Here is a 16,598-nt window from a genome sequence, read left to right as displayed (position 1 = left end):
CTGTCGTAATGAGTATGGACGGAGAGTTGACATGTAGACATATGTCGTTGGTCAAAGATTGTGAAATGAACAGAGAGTTGTATAGAGAAATGAAATGGAAAGAGGTAATTCTGAAAAGCGTTCGAATTTGACGTAAATAACTTTCAATGCGGTCGATACAGGTGGCAGAGTTTACCGTCTATTGTATTGCAAATAGTGATAGATGTACTATAACAATCTTTATGGGTTGTGTCTTACTATTATGACCCGAGGGTCCTTGAAACAATCGCCCAATGTACTGGTGAATAATCGTTGTCTTTCAATAATTATTATATATATTAAACATGTATAATTCTGTTTACCCCTGAAACCATCCAATGTAGGAATTGACACGTTACTCACACAGCAAGTTTTCTACTATTAGTTTGCTAATTTTCGGCTATAAAACCAAAACGCAAACAACAGACAAATATTCCGAGTGAGCTTTCACTTCTGTTCTAAAAATATAAATAGTTCTGTATTGCCACGATGTCAACTTCAACGACTCCAGATACCGTGTTTTCATTTCTCATATCGTTACAAGACAGCGCAATATTGATCACATGTATAAATGCATTGAACTTATACACACCAAAAGCTAACATTGTATTTATTGTGAACCAACAAAACTGCGGTGAGACTGTCTGTCATTTTCGACATATAAAAATGTCACTAAATGCTATAAATAGTATAGGCCGTCAGACTTGTTTACGTTCCGTGTGCGTGCGCGTGCGCGTGCGCGTTCGCAGTCACAGGCTGGTAAGCGCTGGTCGTTCGTACTGTTGTTATTTATATACATGTGTGTATTTCTGTTAATAAAACAACATATGAGTGATATAATTGTAGCAGATCACGAGCTTGTGTTAACATGCTGATTGGTAAAAATGTATGACGTCACAATCTGTATAATATTTATTGTGCTACTTACTGTACTAACTGCGTGTTCCGAATATTTTAACAGTTATCAATATTATCACTTTGAAGGTGTAGCTGTCTCAATCTATTTCACATTTTATCGAAGATGAGAAGCAATTAAATAAAGCTGTCGTAACCTTTACAGTTCAGTTCATCTGCATAAGATGGCCATAGCGTATATTTTTTTTTACAAACAAGCGTCTACCCATAAGCCTTTTCGTTTTTAGCGTGTGTTGTTATCATCGCTTGGAACTCAATTCCCGCGCGTGCGCTGGTGACGACCCCACCGCTTTAAAACGTTATTAAACTGTGGGCGATTCCATTTCGAAAATGTGCAGATCAGAAAAATTTGCATTAAATTGTTTTATTTAGATGTTTTTCAACGTTATGAAAATGGCACATATTACTTTGAACCAACAATTTGTGTGTGAAATGTAAAAATCAGTGTATCAGATGATGAGACCGGTTGTCCTTACGCTGCGTCAAGTAGTGATACTTTCTACGAGGACCCACATTGGTCTCGATCGACTTGTAAGCACAACGACCTGCTGATAAAAAAATTCTCCCGTGTGTTAGGACTATCCCTTAAAGTTCCCTTGAAGTATCAATCAAAGCAAAATTGATATTTTGAATCGATTGTTTGTCATGTTAGCGTGCGCCTTTAGAATGACATAGTCCTAAGTATGTACACTTACATTTGCAGTTTAAGTATAATTCAGACAATTTGTATTTATCTACGAGCGAACACACTATACATTCGTTGCAGATGTTAGTGATAGATGAGTCATTACATGAATGTACGTTGGTGAGTACACACGAATCCATCTGGTCTTGTACAATAATAGTGATAATATAGTGGTAATAATATATTATTATTATACATCTGTCACCGTTACGCCATAAGTGACAACAATTTTGCGGTATTTTACGGGAGATTTTCATTCTACCATATTAGGAAATACGAATTCTAAATATGGAATTATTACGCGCGTAAGCGTCCTCTAATAATAAAAACAAACATGGCTGCCATCAGAGTTTGACCGGACTTCACTGATTCAGTTCTAAACATCTTGCTTTTTGGCATTCCCATGATATATCCTTGGTGGAAAAGATATATAATAATAAGGTTTTTTCAAGGATACCTCAAAGTATTCCCTCAGACAGTACACCTTCGCATCACACTGTACTGTCTACGTTGAGGTATCCTCGTAATAACCTTATATTACTGCATATTCTTAATTTTGAAACAAAACTGCAATAAACATTTAGGTAATATATAATTGTAAAAAAATATGTTGAAATTGGGCTTAACAAAATACTGGACCAGCACCATTTTTCCATAATATTCGTAAATATTTATTCTCAAAATATTCACATCTGAAAATACATACTTATACAATCGCCATATTAAATATTCATACATGTGACTGACTATGTTAACAAATTCGTGATCATTCGTAATTTCGTGACATTTATCGTGAGCGTGAGTAATATGAATGGGAGTATTAACGCATCCCTCGACGTCGTATAAATTTATATTCATATGTTATCACGCATTTCACAGCGGTGGCGTTTCAGAATTATCCAAGTATAAATGTCAGCTGAATCATTCTCTGAGAAAAAAATCTTATACTGTAACGCATTTTGTTCGTGGTGCAACTATAACGGTGGCATGCACGCAAACTTTTAGCTACCATTCTTATACATGAGATCGTATTCCCATGTAGACAACTCATGATAAAGTCCTGTCCTGTCAAATCACAAGACTGGGAAATTTATTAATAATTCATTCAGTCGAATAGGGATCGAATCAATGGCTGTATAATTGACGTTTCACAAAACTGCAACAACGTGTCATAACTATATACTAGTAGTACAATAATATAAATATATTTGTTTACGCAAAAGGCGATACTTTTAAATATGAGCATTTGAATTAAAATATAAAAAAAAGATGTTTAAATATGAACATCTAAATAAAGAACATGAGCATTTAAATTTCAAAAATATTAATTTTAAAATTATTTTGATGGTTTATCCATTGAATTTGAAAATAGTACGTTGGTGGCGCTCCCTTGAATATATATCCCAAATAAAATGGCCGTGTACGCCGAAGTAGCTCCTCGACTGACAGTATTGGCATCTTTGCGAAGACTAACGTACACGATGCCTGGTGTACCATGCATCGATAGCACTTAGTGAGTGAAAGCATATCAAATCCGAGTTGCAGTGTATATACGTACGTAAATCGCTCCAAACGTTACCACAAAATTTAAATTTGCTGGCATAACCTAGAGCAAAGACTTGAGAAATAGTACTTACGTATATACCCCACTCAGTCAATGATATATCCGCCAGGGTTATTGAAACATCTGCCTAGCGATGATAAGAAAACACGTGGGCGAACATTGAATAGGAAACATAAACAATGGATAACAAAACATCACATTATACCCATACTACTTCATTAAAATGTCACGATCAAGCTCAATGCAGCTAAGGTACGTATGAATGGGCTTAGACACGGTTCAGTTGCTCACTACTAACTTCCTTTTACTTAAATGACGACGGAAACCGAGAGTGTTGTAAATCACAGCAGGAACAAGTAGTCAGTTTGCTAAATTTCTAATTTATCCCTGGCAAGTGGCGGGAATTATTTACTGTACATATGCGCATACAGTTCATCTTACTCCTAAAATGTTAAGTGAAGCCGTGACCATGAATGTAGCCCAACTATTCACAAGTAACCTAGGAGTTATTCGTGAGGTTATTTAGCAGCTGATTTTCGCACGTCAGCTCAACGAATGAATACAGTTTGAAACGAATTCCAAGATAGTCGCCGTCAAAGCTGTCACATTAACGATGCAAATTACATGCAGTTTATATGCATATAAACGGGGGGGGGGACATATACATTTAGAAATAATTTATCACAATAATTTATTGTATATAGATTGTTTATGATTAAACATATTAATCATGACACTATTATCTAGTTGAACGTTTTTTAGTGTGACACCGGGATGTGTTTGTTGTGTTGTTTTAAATTACCTTTTGGGGTTACTACAAAAATGAAATGTTAACGGCTGGTCAATACTTGAGAATTGTACTAATATATGTCGATAATAGACAGATGTTGTATCAAAGAGTTCTGTTATTTAAAAATTTCCGATACTTCCGTTGGATAATGTCCGTTATTGTCGGCATAATCTCATCTAGTGCCAATGAGTCCGTTTTATCAATGTCGGAGAGGTTGTCCAACAATCCTAAAATGATAGCAGATATATTTAGACGATATGCATGTGCAAAAAGTCAATTCGCAAGACTTATTAAGAATCATAAGCATTATAACGTTAACTACGTGAGAACGTCGTCCAAGAGTGTCGCTTTAATCGTAGTACATACCATACCCAGGTCCATACCCCGTGATGACAGCGCATTGTCAACCGCCATATAATAAAATAGTCGTATTCATGGCGAAGACTCGCGATGCTAAACCCAATTTGACACATGGTGCAATGAGCCTAACCGATTGTCCTTCAGGAGTTATTGTGCGCCGCACAATCGGTCACAGCAGTAACTCATGTGCTTTGTAGCTTGAGGCGTTGTTCATGATCCTATTTGCAAATCACGCGATTTTAAAGTAAGAATGAACTAAATTGAAATAAATATTCAACGTTCAATTTTCGTACTTCATATTTATTCATATTTTTATTTTCAATTCAAATATTCATATTTTAAGTTTAACTACTCATATTTTGAATGTATCATTTATGTTTTAAAATTGGCATTACTTATATTTTCGTTCTTTGATATTGTTTGTGGGGGTTCGGATTTGAAATATATGTGGTGTGTTTTTACAATAAAACGGCGTCCAAGTTTTTATATTGTGTTTCTCTCTCAGACAATGTCACCAGAAGTGTTTGATACATTGCTACAAATGAACAAAACAAACAATGAACAATTCAAGACGCTCTTTTGTGGATACACTTAATACATAATATATATTATGAACGTGGGAGTTAATTAGTTTAATCGTTTGTGACCAACTGTAAACCCCACCTTGAAGGAATGGCTAATTTGCATAATTAATCAGTGCAAAAACTTACAGTAAAGTAATCACAATTTTCACATAAACTGGTCGATTACTGTTGTGAACAGTTATCTACCAAATGGAGATTCCGGCAACACCATTCACAAGGCAATATATTATAAAATGAATGAAAGAAACCTGCAGTTGACTATTTGTTGTGAAAGTGAAGTGTTCCAGCTCAAATTTAGCTTGAGACATGTTTCAGTTTCATGAGGCCCGTTAAATGAGGTATATATAGCTGTTTTAGTATGTTCTATTAGTGATAGGTCTATGCAATTTAGACATTTTATTTCAATGCTGCGGGTTCCTATGCTCTTGAATTTATATGTTGAACAACTGCAAAGCAGCTTAACAAAATGGATCTCATTCCCCAAGGACAGACTTACCCCTCAAATATAACTTCAGGTAATGTAATTGACACGTACAATTTTATCGCTGGCGTCATCAACCATCTTTTGACAAATGGGAATTGCCACAAAGTCGTAAAGATGAGTTAGTCGTATCTATGGATACATCATCATATGGAATAGGAATGTCAGCTCGAATAAGCAGTGTCTTTTTCTCTAAATCGACCTGGCTTTCCATATAAATTATAGTTAGGGTTTCAAGCCCTAAAGGGTGAAACCCTACTGTAATTGCTATGTATATTCTTCTTATTATTTTTTCGCCGTTTTTTTAAATCACTGTAACTTGAAAAATAATGCTGCGATTGATTAGGCATTTTGTATGCTGATAAAAGGCCATGAGTTGTGATGCATACTCCAAAACGAGCTATTTAGGTCACATGACCTGGCCGCCATCTTAGGTAGAACACTTCGTTTTTTTGTGTGGCATCATTGGCTCATGTCCAGCAAATATCATCAATAACATCTTTAGCGGTCATGTGACGTTGGCCGCTATATTGGATTTACTGAAAATGACCAAAAACTTTAAAAATCTTCTTCTTAAAAATGGCTCATTCATGTGCTTAGAAATTTGCTTTGAAGCACCTATGTCCATAGCTCTACAAAGTTACTGAAGCCGATTTTTGAAAAAAATGGCTTTCTTTGGCAGCCATCTCGGATTTAGTAAAAAGTGAAATTACGCTATAACTCATGAATAATTTGCCAGATTGAAACCAAAGTTGGCATACAACATCCGTTCAATGCGATGATTATGTTTTCATGAAAATATTTCCCATGATTCAAGTGGTTTTGGTGGCCATTTTGAATTTATCCAAAAAATGTAAAAACACTGAAAAAATCATTTTGCTAAAAACTACCCGCTTGTTTGACATGCAATTTAGCATATAGTATCTCTGTTGATAGCTCTACAAAGTTACTGTAGCAGATGTTCTTAAAAATAGCTTCCTTTAAATTTCTTATATCAATAAATGCACAAACGGCACCCCATAAGAACACCAATCATTCCTAAATTAGTCTTACTCGAATAAAATAAGGGGTACGTACGTACAATTACACTCGTTAATATAAAATCGACCATGAATACTGTACTAAGTATTGTACACGCATTTAATACTGAACACCATAGTTGTAGAGGAAAGTGTGGAACCCCGTATTAGTAGAAACGAAAACACATTCATGTTGTTCTTATTGCCTTTGCGAAGAGTAGAGATTCAGACCTTGTTTGAGAACCATTAAAATGCTCTACTTTATGCTTTTGATGAAGTGTATGCTTGTGTTCAATTCAAATTTCTTTTTCATCTGAGTTACTGTGCATTGTACATATTACACAAAACGTACTTGGATGGCTTGTCAATACAATCTGACAGGCGAAATCTTGTATTGAGTTTGTACTATATGTTATATTAGTTGCATATAACCGGAATTGTTTAGCTGTCTATCAACAAAAAAATTAATGATGGTAGAATAATACTTCACGCATGTTTTTGCATACAATATGTATTTTGTATTGCATCGTATAGTGTTAAGAAAGTTTAATGATTGAAACCCATCGATGGCCTTAAATCTGTTTACGCGAGTGAATAGAAAATAATCTCCCATATATTAATCTGTCTATAAAATATATACGACTAGTCAGTATTGTATTACGCTTTGTTTGACAGTTCATTATATTTCCTCAACGTTAACAGTAACCTTGTGACATTAATAACAAATGAACGTTGGACCGTATTACCATAGGTATTCAATTACCATATATTCATCTTTCCCCTGGAGATGTCTAAACTGTAGCAATGTATAAGCACAATACGCACGTTACAATATTGGAATGTAACACACAGTAGTAATACAAACTTCTGTTATTAAATTATAACATTACATTAATAACTAATGAACGATGGACCGTATTATCATCGGTATTCAATTACCATATGTTCATCTTTCCCCTGAAGATGTCTAAACCGTAGCAATGTATATGCACAACGTCTATAATAAAATTATAACTGACAGTGAATGTTGACTCTCGACATGTCTGTATATCGCTGTCAAGGTGAAATGTGCATTATTATACCGAAAACAACCAACAACTTTAATATAAGGCTGCTTTGCATGATTTCACTTGCCATAAGTATTATCGATTATCTCCCGTTTACAAAGAATGTGTACGTTGTTGGGCGAAACATATTATGGTAATTCAATTTGTTCACAATTTAGAGGCGACACAATGAGAAAATACCGAGAAACCACAACGTGGAATGAAATGTTTATTTTTATTGTAGATGCGTACTGATATATATAATTGTTTAATGCATGCACGCACAATAATACATACCTGTGTGATCCTGATGGTTGTTCACTTCACTTCGATGTGCTTATGTAGGCATGGTAACGCGTATTTTACCGTTTAATGATTCACAGTGTCCGTGGAAGGAATTATCCGGCGCATCAGCTAATACTTAATGTTGTTATGAAGGTAAAGGTGGTAACTGACAAAATAATATCATCAGCTGCTGATCAGAATGAAAACGCTGCATTGTCATTGGTTGAGCGGTATCACGTGCAACCCGTCACTAGTCGATAACAGGGCAAGTCTTTAGGTAAATAAATGTACGAACCTACAAAAAGAACAAACCCACCATCAGTCTTTTAGGTCAACTGTGCAAGTGAAACACGAGCATCTGATTATTTCTACACTGATCATTAACAAGACTCGGACGGGGATATTAGTTTGAATAATAGGCGAGACGGTTATTGCGCACATTACCGTCCTTGTCCTGTTAGTAGGCGGTGGGCCGTCCGCTAATCCCCAAACAATCTAGTGACGTATGTTGGTGCTATATACAATTAATGCTTAACGCTCGATTCGTCTATTTTTTATCACGGATGTCAAAATAAAGCTGATACTGATGCATTATCACGCATACTAAAGACTACTCCCACACCATTAGAATACACAGACGACGATTAACCGATGTCTTTGAGCATCTATGTATTCGAAGCTATTGCACAACACTGTAATACTATCGGTGAAATGCCTTTAGGAGATGCCATGGTACGTACCGTTTATGCTGTACCTCATCAGTTTGTAAGACTCCCCATATACTTCTTACTTATTATTACACGCATTTCGTACTTTACAGGCTATGGCATGACATGTTTAGAGAGGAGCACAGAAAAATTATGACTTTGTATGTCAAGGATTATATCATATTTAGAAGAGAATGGTAACAGTGAGTAATGAGTAACAATGAGTAAACATATGGAAAAAAAACACGATTAGAATTAACTATGATAGTGTAAGAGAGTATTGTATCAAATTCGAGAGAATAACGCTGAAGTGAAATTCTACCAAATCGTTATATGTTTGTTTTTTGTATTTGGTATCGTAATAAAAAACTACTCCATACCACTCCCAATGTGATACAGCCTACGAGCACATATTGTTTCGTACGTTCAATAACGATAATAATTGGATAAACAACAAACTAGTATTGGATATAAGTAATTTGATGTATAGACAGCCAGATGGTTCACATTATGTAATAGAGAACCACCGACCCCGAGAAGTTTCTGGCTCAGGTGGTTCTCTATCTTAAACCACGTTCTCGAACAAAAATCAGACTACTAATGTACTGCAAATATCAATGGTCTTCATGAGTAAGTGTTTTGTATGAAATATGTTTATCGGGGAGTTGGAAATATTTATTTTTTGCGATAGTAATTACATGTACACGTGAATTCCTTCTTATGAGGTAGATTGTAGAACCCACCGCGCTTTGTTTAACGAAAGGCATTGTTTCGTAACACAAGGTGTTGTATACTAAAATGCTGATATGTTAATAATGCAGGTGTGCAAACACTTTTTGAATAACGCCATTCAATACCAACTCATTTCTGTTTTTGACGTGGCCCAGGCAAGATGTCAGGCGAGATTTACGACGGTGAGATATTTATTGCACAAAACACTGGAGTTACTGAAATGAAGTCCAATTCTGACTCCTCCAATGACATGTATGGTTTCTCCCCAAAAAGCTTTTTGTTTGACTTTAATACTTTGCAGTCACCTGAAGATTCTGAAATACGCGAGGTTGCAAAAAAAGAGGCCCCAGCATCAAATATTAGCGGCGATGAAAGCTTCCGAGTGGGCAAATTGTTGGGTTTTCTTTCTGGAAAATTTATTATGAAAGCATTCCAAAAATACAATGAAAAAATTAAAGTGGTCAGTTGAACAGTGCTTGGAGAAAAGAAAGAAACAGACGAGTGGGGGCTGGTCTGGTGGCGAATATGAGTGTCATCAAACAAGAATTGCACATTATGACTAATGATGAACTAAACTTCAATCTGTTTGACTCGTTTCGTGCAGGAAATTAAAAACAAAGGATGGGTCTGATTTTCCAGGTGTACATTCTGCTAAATTGTAATAATCATTCAAAAGTATATATACCAGTATGCTAGATCTGTGCAATTTTTTAACGAACCTCTATTTAAGGACTTGAAGAGAAGTCTCGATAGCGTTATGAAAGAGCGTGCTATTGTCGGTATTGGTATTGGTATTCGTGTAGACGCCAGGCTCAGGTTATAACTATTAGGGGGGGGGGTATATTGTCGTAAATGAATTATGTAGAATGTGTTATCAGTTACTTTTCATAAATCATTCATTTGTTTGTTTGTTTTTGTGTAAATTTTAGAACATTTGTCAGAAGCATCCCCTGCTGAAATAGAGAACAATGACGTTGTACTTTTTTCAAACATTTTACAGTAATTAAATTCTGAATATTCAATGTCTTGAATTCTTTACACTAACAGCTGGTGATTCTAGAACTACCCCTGGTAAATTCTGAGTAATTCTACCAGTGATCTACCTGGTAATACAATAGCATGACATGAACGTGGTTTAAACAGAAAGATACGTCTCTTATACATTGAAAACAAAACTTAAGATGTAAAGGTTGATCCTCCAGTATCCAGGAAATTCTATGACAATATAATTCATTTTACAGTGAGATACTGCATTGAATCTGACCACATGCTATTAGAATTTGTGTTGTCATGGTCGGAACAGGTAATAACATGCATTTCAGTTCACAAGGTGGAAGGACAGGACTTTTAAAACCTAAATAGTATTTACACTGAGCATATGTAAGAAAAGGAACCGCTCTAAGACATTTTTTGTTCTCATAGTAACACTCAACGCAATTGCTTGTGCTGATCCAGACACTGATCCATTACCACTGTCCGATTCAGCCATCAAGTCAATACCACAGTCTGATCCAGGCACTGAGCCATTGCCACAGTCGGATTCAGCCATCGAATGAATAGCCACTTGCCACAATCTGATCCAGGCACTGAGTAATTGGCACAGACTGGTCAAGCCACTTAGCCATTACAACACGTATGGTCTGTCACTTAGGCATGTCCACAGACTGATCAAGCTAATGTGCCATTACCAGAATTTGACCCAGCCACCAAGCCATTACCATAGTTTGATCCAGCCACCGAGCCATTACCATAGTCTGATCCGCCCATTGAACCATTGTCATAATCTAACCCTGCTATTGAGCTATTAACACAGACTGATCCAGTCACTGAGCCTTCACATAGATATAAGCTGGTCTCACCAATAGAAAATCTTCGAATGTTGATATTTTAGCAAAAACATGTTAAAGATATGAGCAGTTTAAAATAGGATTGGTATGATGATTTACGTTTCCTCTGTTAATGAGGCCATTGTGAATAACACCACAGACAAGGATCAGTTGCAATGGGCAAAACATGCCATGAGTGTTTGTTACTTATTCAATTTGCACAAGATGTTTGGGAAAGAAACTAGTCTCAGTTTCATGTATTCTTTCAACTACGTTCTACTAGATGTTTCTTGGTGCTGTATAAACAATGATGCACGTGTTAGTTGCTATAATTAATCTCAAGTTCGCGGAATGCAAAAACTGTATGACATAAATATGAGAAAGTGGCCCAGTTAAGCAAGACACTCTGCTAAGAAAGAGACAACTATGTTGTTAATTAATATTAAAAAAAATATAAAATAGTATAAAAAGTGATGGTCGATGACCCGACCGAAGATCGGATAGTAGCATATTTTTGATGTGAAACATCATAGGTGTAAGGATGAAGCAGAATAAAGCAGCACGTATATTTATAGCAAAATTCCAATACAATTTTTAGCAAAATATGTCTCTAATTAATTGAATTGAATGATTCCCCAAAAAAAGAGAAACGTCGATTAGAAACAAACATCCATAAACACACGGATATACGTCATTAGTAAATGAAGTAAATGGGTTTATACGCTACATTAATTTGAAACGAATATCGATGTAGGGTTAATAGCAGAACATGTCATTGAAATGAATATCGATGCACGCGTAGAAGACTTCATGATTTGCCGACTTGATGATTTCCTGCTTAAAAACTATTTAACATTCACAACGATGTCTTATTACATTTTTGACGAGGGGACATTTTATTGTCAGAGACACATTTAATGGATTAACAATACTACTGACACATTTACTTATTCAACAATTGGAAAATGTAAGGAAAAAGGTGTGCGATTTATTTGGATTGTTCCTCATTCTGCAAAACAAATCAAAATAAACAGGCAAGACCCAAGGCTCGAACTATATTTCTTTTGATCAACCAAGCTGAGCAGTAGTCAATCTACAAAAAACACAATTGGAAAATCTTTAAGCATAATTAGATTTGCTTGTAATCTATCACTATATGGAAAGATAATCTCAATTTTACCATTCCTGATATCAAAAATGAAATTTTCTTTGAAATCGCAAAAATGAATAGATAAATAATTTATGTAAACCAAAACGGTTACAAATCATTCTGTTTTGCTAGTTTGATAAACAAAAATGTGCATTTTAGAAATTGTCACCAAGCAGTGGCGAATTTCTTATCTCCATATAAGCAAAGTTGCATCCAATGTCAATGAGTCATGAGCACTATATGTATGTCTCTCAGAAGTTAAGGCCCTGCATTTATGCCCCAAATATATCAGGGACCACTACAATTTCAAAACAGAAGATACTGGAACCATAATATGTATACCCCAATACTGCACAGCATTCAAGTGCCTAAAATGTGAGGGTCACTTTGTTTTTGTCCCCAGTTGTCAGGGTCAGTGTTTATGTCTCACCGAAGTCAGAGTCACTTTGTTTATGCCCCCTCTCTAGATGCCAGGGTCACCTTGTTTATGCCCACCAGATCCGATGGTTAATTTTCATGCCCCCAATTATCGGGGTCACTGTGTGCATAAGGCCCCCAGATATCAGGATTACTCTGTTTAAGAACGCAGTTCTCAAGGTCATTTTCTATGCCCCCCCCCATATGTCAAGATCATTTTGTGTATGGTCCACAGATGTCAGGATCAATGTGTTTACCCCCCCCCCCCCGATGTCAGGGTCTATGTTTATGCAGCAATAGTGTTTTGCCCTCATTTGTCATATTTACTGATAAATAAATAACCAGTGGCAAACTAATACATATTTGGTTGATAGAGTGGCATCATGCAAGCTCCATCGTTGTATTCTCTCTACGGTGAGCGATTTGCACACACATGTGATACACATTTCAAGTATTGCACTTGAATCACTTACAATATAAAAACCACACAAAATTAACATCAGAGATTGTTATAGACATGCATTGTGTCATTCTCTGCCTGGTCAGTGAGATACACATATGGAGCTCCATACTGCACACGCCCCTCAAACAACTTACTGAACCAACCAACACCAGTATGTACATATATTCACATATATTCGACATTAAACAAACCATGCATGGTACAGTTCCTATTAGTTTTCAAGCTTAAGAAATATAGTTTGGACAATCATAATGACAAAATCCAGTCGACCATTTCCTGTCCGATGTGAAAAACAAAATGACGTGCATCAAGGTCCTGTAATGTCCAATGTATGTACCAAGTTTAAAAGAAATCCATCATTAACAGCAGAGATCCGTTTCTGAAATGCCAGAAATGCTTGATTTTGGTGTGTTTTTTAGCACAAGTATGCAGGTAATGGGTGAAAAGATGCAACGAGTTACCTATGCAACTAAAACCAATACTGTTTATTCCGGTAAACATTTTTAGTAAACATACTTTTTTCGTCGTATTTCTAATACACTTTATCCTAAGTTTAGTGATATGTGGACGGGAAAAGCAATTGGTAGCTGAATTCTTTAAATTTACTGTTTTCGTCGCAGAAAATCGCAACTAGTCATGACGCTAGTTTAGTATTATGCGCACTTTAACTGACACGTAATACTAAACTAGCGTTATTTAAAGTGCGCATAATACTAAACTAGCGTTATAACTAGTTGCGATTTTCTGCGACGCGATTTCATTTACCAATGATCATTTAATACATATGCACCAAACGTCATTACGGATTTAAATGAGTTGTGAATTGTATGCATTTTCATGTAGATAAAGTAATAATTAGATAACCTATCAACACTCAATAGATGACGCTGAAAGGTTCAACGTGTTTGTACTATTATCGACGTTGTACATTATATATGCATGTTTTTTTTTTTCAATTTCATTCCAAATATAGTTATTATATTTTTGTAATGCGCGTCGATGGTTTAACAAAATTGCTATAACAATTACATTTGGCGATAAATCATACAATATTTTTTTTGAAAAGATTTGTCACCCACATATCAAATAACTCTTTACTGTCAGCGTGTTAGTCTAATATATATTTATTTTAATGCTTTACGAACAAAAACGTTCTGAATTTGTTCTCAACTGGCATTAATGAATAATTATAGTTCACGTATGTTCAATTGTCGTGTGGATGGACGGATGGGCATGGTTGAATCCTTTCAAAAGCAATAATGCACTTATAAAGTAGCTTCTCAATATACTATTGCATTTCTTTGTTCATTGGAATGTGTTCAGCGGAATAAATGAATTTAGTGTATTGCCGACCATTTTACAGTTATCTTTTTTTAATTAACTGGTCGTTAAATATCAGGGAGAGCGGCACTCGGGAAGGGCAACTATTTTCGACGCAAGGTCACATATTTTCAGTGGGGGGGGGGGGGCTCATGTATTTTTTGTCCATCCACTATAATTACCGGCATGAAAAAAATATAATGGTTTTACACATTTGAATAGAACAAAATATCATAGAATACCTCATATTTTTATAGCTATTTTGGTATCAATATCACTAGTTTCATAGTCTACATGCGTAGCAGAATTAGTTCACTTATTTTAAAACACCTGATTAATACCCCGATGCTTTGTAATATCTTTTCTTTGAACATTGTGGTTGCATTGTGTTCATGAACTTATATTTTAAATATTCAATTTTCATTTCTATTCCATCTTGACTATTTCTTCATAAGTTTGGAAATAGCTGGAAACAGAAATGATTGGCTCGCAGACAATAGGCTGTTAAAATCACATAGTTATGATTATGTATGTGGTAGCTTGGTATTACATTATCCTTTCCCACTCTATAGGGTGGTACTATGTTAACCACGGACTGCCGTGTTTGTTGAGAGTTACGTCAGTTCCCGATCGAAATTTGTTTGTTCGATAAAGAAATATTGCACCTGGTTAGAGTTGTTGTATCATATTTTTGAAGAAAATTCAGACCCGAACGCAGAAATTACCGCACTAACAGTCACAGCGATTACTTTGTGGCCGACGTTTTAACACAAAACTAGCCTCACAACATTATTTTTACGTTTCCTAGGCTATAACTTGAGGCTATTTTGAAACAAGTGATTCTATTAGCTCCACCTGCAACCTTTATTGTCATGCAATGTCGGTAACACATTATTTCAGATATTATTGTAATTTGCAGCGCGAGTGAATTCTCACGGATGTCAAAATGGGTCAAAAAGTGGCCTATCACAGTTGACATAGAGAATTGTTCTGCCATACTGAATACTTTCTATGTCTAGTACAATGAATATACAAATTATATTTCAATGTTATTGTGCATATCCTACCTGCATAGTGTCAGACAGTTCTCTTCGGTCATAAGGCTGTGAATACATTTTGTTGGAAATTTTTCACAGCTTGCTGTAATGATTGTCTTATATATTAATTAAATTAATACTGTAAAAACAACCAGTGCGTTGACATGTATAAATTATATACGTGTATCAGGATTCAGGATTAATATACCAATATAAGGTATCAACTTTGTGACGTAGACATATATTGGCGTGTCATCAACAAAGGCAAGCGTTTCATTCAGTAATTCAAAAGTCTGCCCAAAACATGACCAGTCACCGCGCAATTGAATCTATATCTCACTTAATAGTTACTAAAAAACGTGCGCTCATCTCCTTGTTACAGTAGTAGAGGTACGACCCACTGGTGCAACCACCACATACAACGACGAAACATGACTGTCAACCCGATGGTGGTTGTGGACGAGGGCGCTATGTACGTTGCCGTGATAAACAGGAGATATAAAGGGAATTATAGTTTTTTGTTCTATAATTGACTGACTGAGCTACCTGTTTCATTTTTTTCCCTGCATTTTCATCTTATTGCATCTTATTGCATCTTGTGTATCGCCGCAATTTTAGCCAGTTCTGTCAGCACTGTGTCACATATATCAACAGTGTATCACATTCAACACACAACAGGATACAGCCACTGACACGCTTTTTTAACCAAGGGTCATTTTGTTATGCCAATATCATACTCTCAGTTGTATTTGAGGTACTATACCTACTAAATCCAGGGACACGCAGTGGGTGATGAATTCTATTGCGGGCTTTGTCCTGTGTACGAATCTCCACACTGTAACCACACACACTGTTTCTCCATTAAAGCTTACCTCCCTCATAGTCAGATGTATAAAAAACATCTTCAGATTTCCTCACCCCTTGCCTCATGGGACGGATCCCCTTGTGGACACTTATCGGTACAAGAGGTTTGGAAATGTCCTTCTCAATCTACTTCTTTGCTATCCCAACACAACCGCCTTCATCAACTCTAAGACCAAATTTAGATTTCGGAGATGTGGGACCCCTATCAACTCACTGTGTAACATCTATAACATCTAAAGCAGACGACGTGTTCATGTTCGCTTTACGGGAGTATCCTTTAATTTAAGCCGCACTTCTGTGACTTGACATGCATAGGGAAATTTCAGGTACAAAAA

This window comes from Saccoglossus kowalevskii, chromosome 19 (genome assembly GCF_978046115.1).
Source record: "Saccoglossus kowalevskii chromosome 19, keSacKowa6.1, whole genome shotgun sequence".
NCBI lineage: Eukaryota > Metazoa > Hemichordata > Enteropneusta > Harrimaniidae > Saccoglossus > Saccoglossus kowalevskii.
Note: the sequence above shows the minus strand (reverse complement) of the source record.